The sequence below is a fragment of the Pseudophryne corroboree genome, unplaced genomic scaffold, assembly GCF_028390025.1.
Source record: "Pseudophryne corroboree isolate aPseCor3 unplaced genomic scaffold, aPseCor3.hap2 scaffold_99, whole genome shotgun sequence".
In the NCBI taxonomy this organism is placed as follows: Eukaryota; Metazoa; Chordata; class Amphibia; order Anura; family Myobatrachidae; genus Pseudophryne; species Pseudophryne corroboree.
The window spans coordinates 1,825,308-1,839,857 of NW_026970570.1; the positions used below are offsets into that span (position 1 = coordinate 1,825,308).

Sequence of the window (14,550 nt, forward strand, 5' to 3'; positions counted from 1 at the left end):
AATGGTCTGGGTCACATCTACAGATTCATCAGTTGATCACCCTGTCCCCCAGGGCCAGGGTATCTCTCCTGTGGTGGCTGCAGAGTGCTCACCTTCTAGAGGGCCGCAGGTTCGGCATTCAGGACTGGATCCTGGTGACCACGAACGCGAGCCTCCGAGGTTGGGGAGCAGCCACACAGGGAAGAAATTTCCAAGGTCTTTGGTCAAGTCAGGAGACTTGTCTTCACATCAACATCCTGGAGCTAAGGGCCATATACAACGCCCTATGTCAAGCGGAGACCTTACTTCGCGACCAACCAGTTCTGATCCAGTCAGACAACGTCACCGCAGTAGTTCATGTAAACCGCCAAGGCGGCACAAGGAGCAGAGTGGCGATGGCGGAAGCAACCAGAATTCTTCGCTGGGCGGAGAATCATGTAAGCGCACTGTCAGCAGTGTTCATTCCGGGAGTGGACAACTGGGAAGCAGACTTCCTCAGCAGACACGACCTACATCCAGGAGAGTGGGGACTCCATCAGGAAGTCTTCGCACAGATTGCAAGTCGGTGGGGACTGTTCCAGATAGACATGATGGCGTCCCGCCTCAACAAAAAGCTACAGAGGTATTGCACCAGGTCAAGAGACCCTCAGGCAGTAGCTGTAGACGCCCTAGTGACACCGTGGGTGTTCCGGTCGGTCTATGTATTTCCTCCTCTACCTCTCATACCCAAGGTGTTGATAATAGTAAGAAAAAGAGGAGTAAGAACAATTCTCATTGTTCCAGATTGGCCGCGAAGGACCTGGTATCCAGATCTGCAGGAAATGCTCACAGAAGATCCGTGGCCACTTCCTCTAAGACAGGACCTGTTGCAACAGGGGCCCTGTCTGTTCCAAGACTTACCGCAGCTGCGTTTGACGGCATGGCGGTTGAACGCCGGATCCTAGCGGAAATGGGTATTCCAGATGAGGTCATTCCTACGCTAATAAAGGCTAGGAAGGACGTGACATCTAAACATTATCACTGTATATGGCGAAAATATGTTTCTTGGTGTGAGGCCAGGAATGCTCATACGGAAGAATTCCACCTGGGCCACTTCCTTCACTTCCTACAAACTGGAGTGAATTTGGGCCTAAAATTAGGCTCTATTAAGGTTCAGATTTTGGCCTTATCCATTTTCTTTCAAAAGGAATTGGCCTCTCTTCCTGAAGTAAGTACAAACTTTTGTGAAGGGAGTACTGCATATTCAGCCTCCTTTTGTACCTCCGGTGGTCCCTTGGGACCTTAACGTGGTGTTAAGGTTATGGTTTGAACCACTTAAAATGGTGGAGTTTAAATATCTCACTTGGAAGGTGGTCATGTTATTAGCCTTGGCTTCCGCTAGGCGAGTGTCGGAATTAGCAGCTTTATCACATAAAATCCCCTATCTGGTTTTCCATATGGATAGAGCGGAATTGCAGACCCGTCCTCAATTCCTGCTAAAAGTGGACTCATCCTTTCATATGAACCAACCTATTGTGGTGCCTGTGGCTACGCGTGACTTGGAGGATTCCGAGTCCCTTGATGTGGTCAGGGCTTTGAAAATTTACGTGGCCAGAACGGCTAGAGTCAGAAAAACAGAAGCACTGTTTGTCCTGTATGCAGCCAACAAGATTGGCACCCCTGCTTCAAAGCAGACTATTGCTCTCTGGATCTGTAACACGATTCAGCAGGCGCATTCTATGGCGGGATTGCCGTTGCTTAATTCAGTCAAGGCCCATTCCACTAGGAAGGTGGGCTCTTCTTGGGCAGCTGCCCGAGGGGTCTCGGCACTACAGCTGTGCCGAGCTGCTACTTGGTCGGGTTCAAACACCTTTGCAAAGTTCTATAAGTTTGATACCCTGGCTGAGGAGGACCTCCTGTTTGCTCAATCGGTGCTGCAGAGTCATCCGCAGGAGCCCGTTTGGGAGCTTTGGTATAATCCCCATGGTCCTTACGGAATCCCCAGCATCCTCTAGGACGTAAGAGAAAATAAGATTTTAAACCTACCGGTAAATCTTTTTCTCGTAGTCCGTAGAGGATGCTGGGTGCCCGTCCCAAGTGCGGACTACTTCTGCAAGACTTGTATATAGTTATTGCTTACATAAGGGTTATATGTTAGTTTTCATCGGTCTTGGACTGATGCTATGTTGTTTTCATACTGTTAACTGGGTAGTATATCACAAGTTATACGGTGTGATTGGTGTGGCTGGTATGAATCTTGACCTTGGATTAACAAAAATCCTTTCCTCGTACTGTCCGTCTCCTCTGGGCACAGTTTCTCTAACTGAGGTATGGAGGAGGGGCATAGAGGGAGGAGCCAGTGCACACCCAGATCTAAAGTCTTTCTTAAAGTGCCCATGTCTGCTGCGGAGCCCGTCTATCCCCCATGGTCCTTACGGAGTCCCCATCATCCTCTACGGACTACGAGAGAAAAAAATTTACCGGTAGGTTTAAAATGTTATTTTTTTCTCTGCAACCCACTGCTAAATTGTGCTTCCTAGCTGTTTTTTATAAAATCACTTAATTAAATCTAACTCTGATTACGTCAGAGAAGGCCAGGTACCCTACACCATAAAAGGGGGTTTGAAATTTTGACTTGTCTACTTAAAGATCACCAAAATCTGATCACAAGGTCAATTACATCCCTGGGTGGGATTGAACCACCAACCTTTTGATTAATAGCCCATGTAAGTGAAAGAGATCCTGAAGCACTCACTCATCATGGGAAAGTACCAATGTGTTTCTTACAAAAATTCTCCAGATTATTGACTTTTTAAAGTTTTTCTAGGAAACGTTCTAGATGAATGCTTATTAGCCTTTGTCAGTATTTACTTTTGCAAGGTGTCTATGTGGCGCAATCGGTTAGCATGTTTGGCTATTAACCAAAAGGTTGGTGGTTCAATCCCACCCAGGGATGTAATTGACCTTGTAATCAGATTTTGGTGATCTTTAAGTAGACAAGTCAAAATTTCAAACCCCCTCTTATGGTGTAGGGTACCTGGCCTTCTCTGATGTAATCAGAGTTAGATTTAATTAAGTGATTTTATAAAAAAAACAGCTAGGAAGCACAATTTAGCAGTGGGTTGCAGAGAAAAAAAATTATGCTGGCAGAAAAGTCCAATTGAGTGACGAAACAGCTCTTCATTTTCTGATTTTATGTTTATGCTAACAAATTTGCTCTCTGAAAAGTGTCCACAAAGCCAAGTCTCTGATTAACACCTTTGTAGGAATGGTTTTTCACCTATTACTGAATTAAACTTGCTTCATTGGAAAGGCAGCAAGATGCATCCTCATTTCAATGTCTACTGAAATAATACAGGTTGACACCAGGAAACATAAACGTCACTGCATCCTTGCTGCTTCCTCATGGGGAAGTCTGTTTAATGTGAAAACAAGGTGATATCTAATCAGCACACAGGTAAGGAATTAAGAAAATCTTTCTTTATGGGTGAAGATGTTTCTCACAAAATTGTTGCACCAAAGCATCATTGAAATTCAAGCTGGAAAGATGATTTTAATATATCACTTGTACATTTTGTACTGCTCTTCTGGTGACAATGTAGTTTGTTTTTGTCAATTACCATTTTAATAATAGGGTAAAGAAAATTAAGTGGATTTTTGATAGAAAACAATACTGTCAATATACTATTAAAACAAATTAAAATGGTAAAAGTTATTTTACTTTAAGTAAAAATAAAAGAGCCAAAATATCAATCCCAGTTTTGGATTACTATAATTAACAAAAAACAATGCATATAGCAGAAGATAGTTTCAATCTGCCTACCTCTGGGTTATGGGCCCAGCATGCTTCCGTTGCAGTACTTTGCTGCTCATGTAAGTGCAAGAGATCCTGAAGCACTCACTCATCATGGGAAAGTAGCAATGTGTTTCTTACCAAAACTCTCCAGATTATTGACTTTTTAAAGTTTTTCTAGGAAACGTTCTAGATGAATGCTTATTAGCCTTTGTCAGAATGGACTTTTACGAGGTGTCTCTGTGGTGCAATCGGTTAGCATGTTTGGCTATTAACCAAAAGGTTGGTGGTTCAATTCCACCCAGGGATGTAATTAACCTTGTGATCAGATTTTGGTGATCTTTAAGTAGACAAGTCAAAATTTCAAACCCCCTCTTATGGTGTAGGGTACCTGGCCTTCTCTGATGTAATCAGAGTTAGATTTAATTAAGTGATTTTATAAAAAACAGCTAGGAAGCACAATTTAGCAGTGGATTGCAGAGAAAAAAAAATTATGCTGGCAGAAAAGTCCAATTGAGTGATTAAACAGCTCTTCATTTTCTGACTTTATTTTTATGCTAACAAATTTGCTCTCTGAAAAGTGTCCACAAAGCCAAATCTCTGATTAACACCTTTGTAGGAATGTTTTTTCACCTATTACTGAATTAAACTTGCTTCATTGGAAAGGCAGCAAGACGCATCCTCATTTCAATGTCTACTGAAATAATACAGGAAACCAGGAAACATAAACGTTACTGCATCCTTGCTGCTTTCTCATGTGGAAGTCTGTTTAATGTGAAAACAAGGTAATATCTAATCAGCACACAGGTAAGGAATTAAGAAAATCTTTCTTTATGGGTGAAGATGTTTCTCACAAAATTGTTGTCCGAATGCATCATTGAAATTCAAGATGGAAGATGATTTTAATATATCACTTGTACATTTTGCATTGCTCTTCTGATGACAATGTAGTTTGTTTTTGTCAATTACCATTTCAGTAATAGGGTAAAGAAAATTAAGTGGATTTTTTAAAGAAAACAATGCTGTCAATATACTATTAAAACAAATTAAAATGATAAAAGTTATTGTACTTTAAGTAAAAATAAAAGAGCCAAAATATCAATCCCAGTTTTTGATTACTTTAATTATAAAAAAAAAATGCACATAGCAGAGGATAGTTTCGATCAATCGACCTCTGGGTTATGGGCCCAGCATCCTTCCATTGCACTACTCTGCTGCTCATGGAAGTCTGAGAGATCCTGAAGACTAAATTGATTAAAGGCCTAAAAGTACTGGACTATAAGGAAAGACTTACTAGGCTGAATATGTATACACTAGAAAAGAGGTGCCTAAGAGGAGATATTATTAATATCTTCAAATATGTAAAGATACATAACAAAGAGTTATCAGAGGAATTATTTATTAAAAGAACACGTGGTCACTCGCTGCGACTGGAGGAAAGTTCAGAACGCAATGGAGGAAAGGGTTCTTCACTGTTAGGGCAATCAGGATGTGGAATTCCCTGCCAGGGAAGGTGGTAATGGCGGACTCTGTAATTGGATTTAAAAAAGGAATGGATACATTTCTGAATGAAAAAGCTATCCAAGGTTATAATACTTAAAATATCAACATGGTTAATCCGGGGGTAACATGAGTTTTAGTAGCTAACTAGTCATAAAACATTATTCAGCAAGTATGTAGAATCATCACAACTTAAAACAGGTTGAACACGATGGGCAATTTGCCTCTATTCAACCTCAAAAACTATGTTACTATATGTTACTATATTACTGTAGTATATAGAACACCACAATGCAATGAGCAGTGATAGTGAGCACTGATGAGGATACTAGAACTGACACTGAGCAGCAAGATGCAGCACTGGACTATTAGTAATGTACTGTAGTATGCTGAGCACCACAATGCAGCACAAGACAATGAGCAGTGATACTGAGCACTGATGAGGATACTACTGAGAACTGACACTGAGCAAGAGAGACACACTACTAGTATTACTGAGCAGCAATAGGTAACCACTGATACTGAGCACTGATATTGAGATTTCCACTGAGAGAACATAGCCACGTCCTCTCCGCTCTCTCTTCAATGCACGAGTAAAAATGGCGGCAACGCGCAGCTCTAATTATAATATCCGAATCTCGCGAGAATCCGACAGCGGGATGATGACATTTTCCCTTGTTCAGGTTTTCCGAGTCAGGCGGGAACAACCGAGCCTGCCTCAGACCAGTGTAAACCACGTGGAGTTCGTGGGGAATTCGGTTCTCGGAGAACCGAACCCGCTCCTCTCTACCTTATACCCATCAATTTTTTTTATTTTCAATCTAAGCCCCTGCAGTTTTCTGTAAGCATCTGCTTCGCTATGATGATCAACAAGTCACAAGGGCCAAACACTCAGGGCTTGAGGCATAGATCTTTGGACCAGCTGCTACAAGCATGGCAGAGGTGTCACTATCACTGGTGACACCCAGAGAGGTGGCAAGGGAGATTGTAATGCAGTACGTGCAAATAAGCAGCGCAATGGTAAAAAGGAGGCATGATTTCATAGGTAGGGGCGTGGCCTGGTGGCCTGAATCTACATTTTATTGCTCCGGGTGTCCCGGGGGTTGGGGGCTGCACCCGGGGACTAGTGTGTAAGCGGTGCTGGCTCCTGCACAGTGACAGGGCATGGCCACCCAGTATGACACCTCCCTTCTTGACCATGCTGTAATTGCAGTCGCACTGCAGTTCAGCGTGATCATAAACAATGGTGTAGCCTCCTGCTGGTGCAGACTGTATGTGCGCGCAGGAAGCCGCCACCATTTTTGTGATCACAGCGGCTGAATGTGATGTCATACAGCCGCTGTGACCACGCCCCCTGTGTCTCCTCCATTGCAGACCCCATTTTGAAGCCTTGCCCCCGCACTGCTCCATCCCTGACTTGGAAATGGAGTGTTGCTGACCCCACTCTCCCCCCCTGCCCCGATTGACAGGCAGAGGCGATCGCATGCAGGCACATGCGTATGATCTTAGCAATTTTTGCAGTTGGATCGCTTATTGTGATTGCAATCCAACCTGAATCAGGCCCTATTACCTATCACAATGCGCTGCGGGCAGTACAAAATTGGGTTAATATAGGAGAAAAACCCCCAGACCTGTGCTCCTTAACTGTACCTGGTGGCTAGTGGAGCGGCTGCCCAGTAATCAGTGTCCACCCCAGTGCGCACACGGCCCACCCCCTACGGCCACGCTCCCCTTAATCAGCGGCCTCGTGATCCGGAAGGGCGGTGTGTGTGTGACTGACCTTAGGAAGAAACCGGAGCCTCCGCTGCAGTGACCCAGCAACCAGGGCACGGGAGTATACAGCGCCGCTGGGAGTGATGAAGCTGCAGTAAAGATGTCTATTAGACCTAGCCTGCTGCAGCCCTTGTAGATTCTCATAAAACAAGTTCTTCTTTTCTTGTCAAAATTAATAGCTAAGAATAGGCTGCCTGAGGCAGGCCCCTGTTAAGTGGCCTGCTACTGAAGGCACCAACTACAAACTGAGCTCCCTGTTCATGGAAGCGGGGTTATAGAGGAGGATGCGCTGAGCATCTTGGGAACAGTCAAAAGCTTTGAGCCGGTTGGTGCCTCAGATCAAGATCCTACTCTACACCCCAATGTGAATCCTTGTGGAGTCCAGTGTACCCCACAGAAGAAATTAATGTGTCACACCCATTGGCAGCAACCTTAGAATAGCTGCTGACGGGCACAATTGAGAAAGGAAGGGGGGGGGCATTTGAATCCAGCACATAGATGCAATTCAAATATGTAATTTGTACCTTCCTATTTTAAAATATAATGGATGAACCTCACCCTGTGAGAACAATCTTCATGATCAAGATATCTAATATGTAAAATAAGTATGAATTGGGATAGGGCTGGGGAGGGTGGCAGCTCGGGCAGCCCCTCCCCCGTCAAGTTAAGGAGATTCAACTGAGGAAGCACAAGGGAACTCTCGTCTGGGGACAACAACTGCAGGGAGACCACATCTTTTCAGATGAACATGGGAGGGCGGAAGGCTGCCTAATACTGAAGCACCATCAAATATCAAACCATATCCAACAACTAGTACAAGCATTCCTGGGGGAAGGTCTGCAGCAGACGGATTTGCATACGGTGATGTCATCCAAGCAGTGGGCCAAAGTTGGCTGGAACACTCATCTGCATATAAAAAGAGAAAAGGGGCATGCAGGGCATGGCGGCCTTTTGCAGTGCTTGGATGACCCCTAGTTCGCATTAAACACCCCCACCCTCCTTTGGTGTGGGGCTCATGTTGGCCATGCCCCATCCCCTGAAGCATTCATGCTGATTTCTTGCAGCAGCTGGGCACTGTAACAGCTCCAGAGCTGCTCTGTAAGGCAAGTAAAAGGGTGTGGGCCCTGCAGCACCACATGTAGTTCGCATTGTGCGTTGGAAGGCACAAAGTAAGCAGACGGGAGGAGAAGTCAGGATAGTACACAAGGGCATCCTTTTCTCTTAGTCCGTAGAGGATGCTGGGGTCACATTAAGAACCATGGGGTATAGACGGGATCCGCAAGAGACATGGGCACTTTAAGACTTTCAAAGGGTGTGAACTGGCTCCTCCCTCTATGCCCCTCCTCCAGACTCCAGTTATAGGAACTGTGCCCAGGGAGACGGACATTTCGAGGAAAGGATTTATTGTTAAACTAAGGTGAGCATCTTACCAGCTCACACCTTAAGCATGCCGCAGAACGTGGCATTCAACAGAACACAAGCCAACGGCATGAACAATTGCAGCAAAAAGCTGAGCAGAACCGTAACACAACATGTGTATAACCACAAGTAATTACTGCAGACACAGTATGGACTGGGACGGGTGCCCAGCATCCTCTACGTACTAAGAGAAAAGGATTTACCGGTAGGTATTAAAATCCTATTTTCTCATATGACCTAGAGGATGCTGGGGTCACATTAAGAACCATGGGGTTATACCAAAGCTCTTGAACGGGTGGGAGAGTGCGAACGACTCTGCAGCACCGAATGACCCAACTTGAGGTTATCATCAGCCAAGGTATCAAACTTGTAAAACTTAGCAAAAGTGTTTACTAAATAGCTGCTCGGCAAAGTTGCAATGCCGAGACTCCCCGACCAGCTGCCCAGGATGAACCCACCTTTCTAGTAGAATGGGTCTTCACCTAATTCAGTAACGGCAATCCTGCCGTGGAATGAGCATGCTGAATCTTACCACAGATCCAGCGCATAATGGTCTGCATGGAAGCAGGACACCCAATCCTGTTGGGAGCATACAGGACAAACAGAGCCTCTGTTTTCCTAATCTGTACCGTTCTGGTGACATAAATTTTCAAAGTTCTGACCACAGCCAGAGACTTTGACTCAACGAAGGTGTCAGTGGCCAAAGGCACCATGTGGAAAGATGAACCACCTTTGGCAGAAATTGTTGACGTGTCCTCAATTCTGCTCTATCTTCATGAAAGATCAAATAAAGGCTCTTGTGATACTGCATGGTTTGTACTGTTTTCCATGTGCTCCCAGATCTTTCAAGCAAGTAGCATGGTCAAGAAAGTTCTGTTTGAAAAGAAACAAACATTTACTGTCATTGTTATGCAAATAAACTTACATTAAAGCTAACAAGAAAGCACACTCGTTCTGTCTTTAAACTGATAAAAGAAACCCCAATAATATGGGGCATGCAAAAATTGAGATAAAACTCAGTTTTGCTCCTCTCCACGGAAATCTTTAATAAAAGGCGAAATATTTGTTAGTTCTGAAGAGAAACCAGAGCATGACCAAGATTCCACCTGTCGCCTGAGTGCCATGCCAGCAGTTCTCATTCAGCTCAAAGTAAGCACCCAATTTGAATGAAAGAAAGCAGATTTCTCACCAGGCTTCCCCTTGCTATAAACATCGTTTGTACTCTTTTCCATGTGCTCCCAGATCTTTCAAACAATTAGTGTGGTCAAGAAAGTTCTGTTTGAAAAGAAACAAACATTTACTGTCATTTCTATGCAAATGAGCTTACATTAAAGCACACTCGTTCTATCTTTAAACCGATAAAATAAAACCCCAATAAGATGGGGCATGCAAAAATTGAGATAAAACTCCGTTTTGTTCCTCTCCACGGAAATCTTTAGTAAAAGGCGAAAGATTTGTTCGTTCTGAAGAGAAACCACAGCATGACCAAGATTCTACCTGTCGCCTGAGTGCCATGCCAGCAGTCCTCATTCAGCTCAAAGTGAGCACCCAATTTGAAAGAAAGAAAGCAGATTTCTCACCAGGCTTCCCCTTGCTATAAACATGGTTTGTACTCTTTTCCATGTGCTCCCAGATCTTTCAAGCAATTAGTATAGTCAAGAAAGTTCTGTTTGAAAAGAAACTAACATTTACTGTCATTTCTATGCAAATGAGCTTACATTAAAGCACACTCGTTCTATCTTTAAACTGATAAAAGAAACCCCAATAAGACGGGGCATGCAAAAATTGAGATAAAACTCAGTTTTGCTCCTCTCCACGGAAATCTTTAGTAAAAGGCGAAAGATTTGTTCGTTCTGAAGAGAAACCAGAGCATGACCAAGATTCCACCTGTCGCCTGAGTGCCATGCCAGCAGTCCTCATTCAGCTCAAAGTGAGCACCCAATTTGAAAGAAAGAAAGCAGATTTCTCACCAGGCTTCCCCTTGCTATAAGCATGGTTTGTACTCTTTTCCACGTGCTCCCAGATCTTTCAAGCAATTAGTATGGTCAAGAAAGTTCTGCTTGAAAAGAAACAGACATTTATTGTCATTGTTATGCAAATAAACTTACATTAAAGCTAACAAGAAAGCACACTCGTTCTGTCTTTAATCCGATAAAAGAAACCCCAATAATATGGGGCATGCAAAAATTGAGATAAAACTCAGTTTTGCTCCTCTCCACGGAAATCTTTAGTAAAAGGCGAAAGATTTGTTCGTTCTGAAGAGAAACCAGAGCATGACCAAGATTCCACCTGTCGCCTGAGTGCCGTGCCAGCAGTCCTCATTCAGATCAAAGTGAGCGCCCAATTTGAAAGAAAGCAGATTTCTCACCTGTCTTCTCCTTGCTATAAGCATGGTTTGTACTGTATTCCATGTGCTCCCAGATCTTTCAAGCAAGTAGCATGCTCAAGAAAGTTCTGTTTGAAAAGAAACAAACATTTACTGTCATTTCTATGCAAATGAGCTTACATTAAAGCACACTCATTCTATCTTTAAACCGATAAAAGAAACCCCAAAAAGATGGGGCATGCAAAAATTGAGATAAAACTCGGTTTTGCTCCTCTCCACGGAAATCTTTAGTAAAAGGCGAAAGATTTGTTCGTTCTGAAGAGAAACCAGAGCATGACCAAGATTTTTATCTGAAAATATGTGTTCTCCCTGCAGTTGTTGTCCCCAGATGAGAGTTCCCTTGTGCTGCCTCAGTTGAATCTCCTTTACTTGACAGGGGGATGCTCGAGCAGCGACCCTCCCCAGCTCTAGCCCAACTCCTACTTACCTGCCAGGTGAGATACTATGATCATGAAGGTGCTTCTCCCAGGGCAAGGCTCACCCATTGCACTCTGGGTGTGCTGCTTCTGCGATTTCCCCAAATGTGGGAAACTTGACTGCATAATTTGTGTTTCCCCTGGTCGGCTCTTGTATAATTCAGATCTCTTTGTCTCAGGTCTCTCTCCAGCCTAGTTTGCTGTCTGTTTCCACTTCTCTTTTCTTGAGCCGCTCCCTTCTATGCCCTTGCGCACTATCCTGACTTCTCCCGTCTGCTTACTTCGTGCCTTCCAACGCACAATGCAAACTACAGGTAGTGCTGCAGGACCCACACCCTTTTACTTGCCTTACAGAGCGTCTCTGGAGCAGTTACAGTGCCCAGCTGCTGCAAGAAATCAGCTTGAATGCTTCAGGGGCTGGGGAATAGCCAACATGAGCCCCACACCGAAGGAGGGTGGAGGTGTGTAATGCGAACTAGGGGTCATCCAAGCGCCGCAAAAGGCCGCCATGCCCTGCACGCCCCTTGTCTCTTTTCATATGCAGACGAGGGTTGAAGCCATTTTTGACCCACTGTTTGGATGACATCACCATATGCAAATCCATCTGCTGCAGGCCTTCCCCCAGGAATGCTTGCACTAGTTGTTGCATTTGGTTTGTTGTTTGGGGGTGCTTCAGTATTAGGCAGCCTTCTGCCCTCCCATGTTCATCTGAAAATATGTGTTCTCCCTGCAGTTGTTGTCCCCAGATGAGAGTTCCCTTGTGCTGCCTCAGTTGAATCTCCTTTACTTGACAGAGATGTGCCTGAGCAGCGGCCCTCCCCTGCCCTGTCCCAAATCATACTTATTTTGCATAGGCGATACCATGGTCATGAAGATTGTTCTCCCAGGGTGAGGTTCATTCATTGCATTCTGGGTATGCTGACCCCTGTGATTTCCCCAAATGTGGGAAACTCGACTGCATTATTTGTGGTAGTGGGGGACTGTGTTTGTGCTTTCCTCTGGTCAGCTCTGGTAAAAATCAGATTTCTTTATCTCAGATCTTCCTCTAGCCTTGTTCTTCTTTCGAGAGTTCCCTTGTGCTGCCTCAGTTGGATCTCTTTCACTTAACAGGGGGGGTGCCCGAGCAGCGACCCTCCCCAGCTCTAGCCCAACTCATACTTACCTGCCAGGTGAGATACTATGATCATGAAGGTGCTTCTCCCAGGGCAAGTCTCACCCATTGCACTCTGGTTGTGCTGCCCCTGCGATTTCCCCAAATGTGGGAAACTTGACTGCATAATTTGTGTTTCCCTTGGTCGGCTCTCGTATAATTCAGATCTCTTTGTCTCAGGTCTCTCTCCAGCCTAGTTTGCTGTCTGTTTCCACTTCTCTTTTCTTGAGCCGCTCCCTTCTATGCCCTTGCGCACTATCCTGACTTCTCCCGTCTGCTTACTTCGTGCCTTCCAACGCACAATGCAAACTACAGGTAGTGCTGCAGGGCCCACACCCTTTTACTTGCCTTACAGAGCAGCTCTGGAGCAGTTACAGTGCCCAGCTGCTGCAAGAAATCAGCTTGAATGCTTCAGGGGCTGGGGCATAGCCAACATGAGCCCCACACCGAAGGAGGGTGGAGGTGTGTAATGCGAACTAGGGGTCATCCAAGCGCCGCAAAAGGCCGCCATGCCCTGCACGCCCCTTTTCTCTTTTCATATGCAGACGAGGGTTGAAGCCAACTTTGACCCACTGCTTGGATGGCATCACCATATGCAAATCCATCTGCTGCAGGCCTTCCCCCAGGAATGCTTGCACTAGTTGTTGCATTTGGTTTGTTGTTTGGGGGTGCTTCAGTATTAGGCAGCCTTCTGCCCTCCCATGTTCATCTGAAAATATGTGTTCTCCCTGCAGTTGTTGTCCCCAGATGAGAGTTCCCTTGTGCTGCCTCAGTTGAATCTCCTTTACTTGACAGAGATGTGCCTGAGCAGCGGCCCTCCCCAGCCCTATCCCAAATCATACTTATTTTGCATAGGAGAGACCATGGTGTTGAAGATTGTTCTCCCAGGGTGAGTTTCATTCATTGCATTCTGGGTATGCTGACCCCTGTGATTTCCCCAAATGTGGGAAACTCAACTGCATTATTTGTGGTAGTGGGGGACTGTGTTTGTGCTTTCCTCTGGTCAGCTCTGGTAAAAGTCAGATTTCTTTGTTTCAGTTCTTCCTCTAGCCTTGTTCTTCTTTCGAGAGTTCCCTTGTGCTGCCTCAGTTGGATCTCCTTCACTTGACAGGGGGGTGCCCGAGCAGCGACCCTCCCCAGCTCTAGCCCAACTTCTACTTACCTGCCAGGTGAGATACTATAATCATGAAGGTGCTTCTCCCAGGGCAAGGCTCACCCATTGCACTCTGGATGTGCTGCCCCTGCGATTTCCCCAAATGTGGGAAACTTGACTGCATAATTTGTGTTTCCCCTGGTCGGCTCTCGTATAATTCAGATCTCTTTGTCTCAGGTCTCTCTCCAGCCTAGTTTGCTGTCTGTTTCCACTTCTCTTTTCTTAAGCCGCTCCATTCTATGGCCTTGCGCACTATCCTTACTTCTCCCGTCTGCTTACTTTGTGCCTTCCAATGCACAATGCAAACTACAGGTAGTGCTGCAGGGCCCACACCCTTTTACTTGCCGTACAGAGCAGCTCTGGAGCTGTTACAGTGCCCAGCTACTGCAAGAAATCAGCTTGAATGCTTCAGGGGCTGGGGCATAGCCAACATGAGCCCCACACCGAAGGAGGGTGGAGGTGTTTAATGCGAACTAGGGGTCATCCAAGGGCCGCAAAAGGCCGCCATGCCCTGCACGCCCCTTTTCTCTTTTCATATGCAGACGAGGGTTGAAGCCAACTTTGACCCACTGCTTGGATGACATCACCATATGCAAATCCATCTGCTGCAGGCCTTCCCCCAGGAATGCTTGCACTAGTTGTTGCATTTGGTTTGTTGTTTGGGGGTGCTTCAGTATTAGGCAGCCTTCTGCCCTCCCATGTTCATCTGAAAATATGTGTTCTCCCTGCAGTTGTTGTCCCCAGATGAGAGTTCCCTTATGCTGCCTCAGTTGAATCTCCTTTACTTGACAGAGATGTGCCTGAGCAACGGCCCTCCCCAGCCCTATCCCAAATCATACTTATTTTGCATAGGAGATACCATGGTCATGAAGATTATTCTCCCAGTGTGAGGTTCATTCATTGCATTCTGGGTATGCTGACCCCTGTGATTTCCCCAAATGTGTGAAACTCGACAGCATTATTTGTGGTAGTGGGGGACTGTGTTTGTGTTTTCCTCTGGTC

The 14,550-nt window shown here is 45.3% G+C and overlaps 12 non-coding genes across 12 annotated transcripts; 7 read left to right on the forward strand and 5 right to left on the reverse strand.

The window, feature by feature from the left end:
* The first annotated feature begins 3,987 nt into the window (after positions 1-3,987).
* On the forward strand, positions 3,988-4,061 carry TRNAN-AUU (transfer RNA asparagine (anticodon AUU)). Its single transcript has one exon. It is a non-coding gene; the product is annotated as a tRNA-Asn (tRNA).
* A 5,358-nt stretch (positions 4,062-9,419) lies between these two features.
* On the reverse strand, positions 9,420-9,535 carry LOC135049153 (U5 spliceosomal RNA). The gene has a single exon (XR_010240920.1). It is a non-coding gene; the product is annotated as a U5 spliceosomal RNA (small nuclear RNA).
* A 275-nt stretch (positions 9,536-9,810) lies between these two features.
* LOC135049092 (U5 spliceosomal RNA) lies at positions 9,811-9,926 on the reverse strand. The gene has a single exon (XR_010240860.1). It is a non-coding gene; the product is annotated as a U5 spliceosomal RNA (small nuclear RNA).
* Positions 9,927-10,200: 274 nt separating this feature from the next.
* LOC135049064 (U5 spliceosomal RNA) lies at positions 10,201-10,316 on the reverse strand. Its single transcript, XR_010240833.1, has one exon. It is a non-coding gene; the product is annotated as a U5 spliceosomal RNA (small nuclear RNA).
* Positions 10,317-10,602: 286 nt separating this feature from the next.
* LOC135049051 (U5 spliceosomal RNA) lies at positions 10,603-10,718 on the reverse strand. The gene has a single exon (XR_010240820.1). It is a non-coding gene; the product is annotated as a U5 spliceosomal RNA (small nuclear RNA).
* Positions 10,719-10,988: 270 nt separating this feature from the next.
* Positions 10,989-11,104, reverse strand: LOC135049060 (U5 spliceosomal RNA). Its single transcript, XR_010240829.1, has one exon. It is a non-coding gene; the product is annotated as a U5 spliceosomal RNA (small nuclear RNA).
* A 144-nt stretch (positions 11,105-11,248) lies between these two features.
* On the forward strand, positions 11,249-11,411 carry LOC135049519 (U1 spliceosomal RNA). Its single transcript, XR_010241266.1, has one exon. It is a non-coding gene; the product is annotated as a U1 spliceosomal RNA (small nuclear RNA).
* A 671-nt stretch (positions 11,412-12,082) lies between these two features.
* On the forward strand, positions 12,083-12,246 carry LOC135049223 (U1 spliceosomal RNA). Its single transcript, XR_010240989.1, has one exon. It is a non-coding gene; the product is annotated as a U1 spliceosomal RNA (small nuclear RNA).
* Positions 12,247-12,399: 153 nt separating this feature from the next.
* LOC135049562 (U1 spliceosomal RNA) lies at positions 12,400-12,562 on the forward strand. Its single transcript, XR_010241301.1, has one exon. It is a non-coding gene; the product is annotated as a U1 spliceosomal RNA (small nuclear RNA).
* Positions 12,563-13,233: 671 nt separating this feature from the next.
* LOC135049317 (U1 spliceosomal RNA) lies at positions 13,234-13,397 on the forward strand. The gene has a single exon (XR_010241078.1). It is a non-coding gene; the product is annotated as a U1 spliceosomal RNA (small nuclear RNA).
* A 152-nt stretch (positions 13,398-13,549) lies between these two features.
* On the forward strand, positions 13,550-13,712 carry LOC135049583 (U1 spliceosomal RNA). The gene has a single exon (XR_010241320.1). It is a non-coding gene; the product is annotated as a U1 spliceosomal RNA (small nuclear RNA).
* A 671-nt stretch (positions 13,713-14,383) lies between these two features.
* LOC135049410 (U1 spliceosomal RNA) lies at positions 14,384-14,547 on the forward strand. Its single transcript, XR_010241167.1, has one exon. It is a non-coding gene; the product is annotated as a U1 spliceosomal RNA (small nuclear RNA).
* The last annotated feature ends 3 nt before the right edge of the window (positions 14,548-14,550 follow it).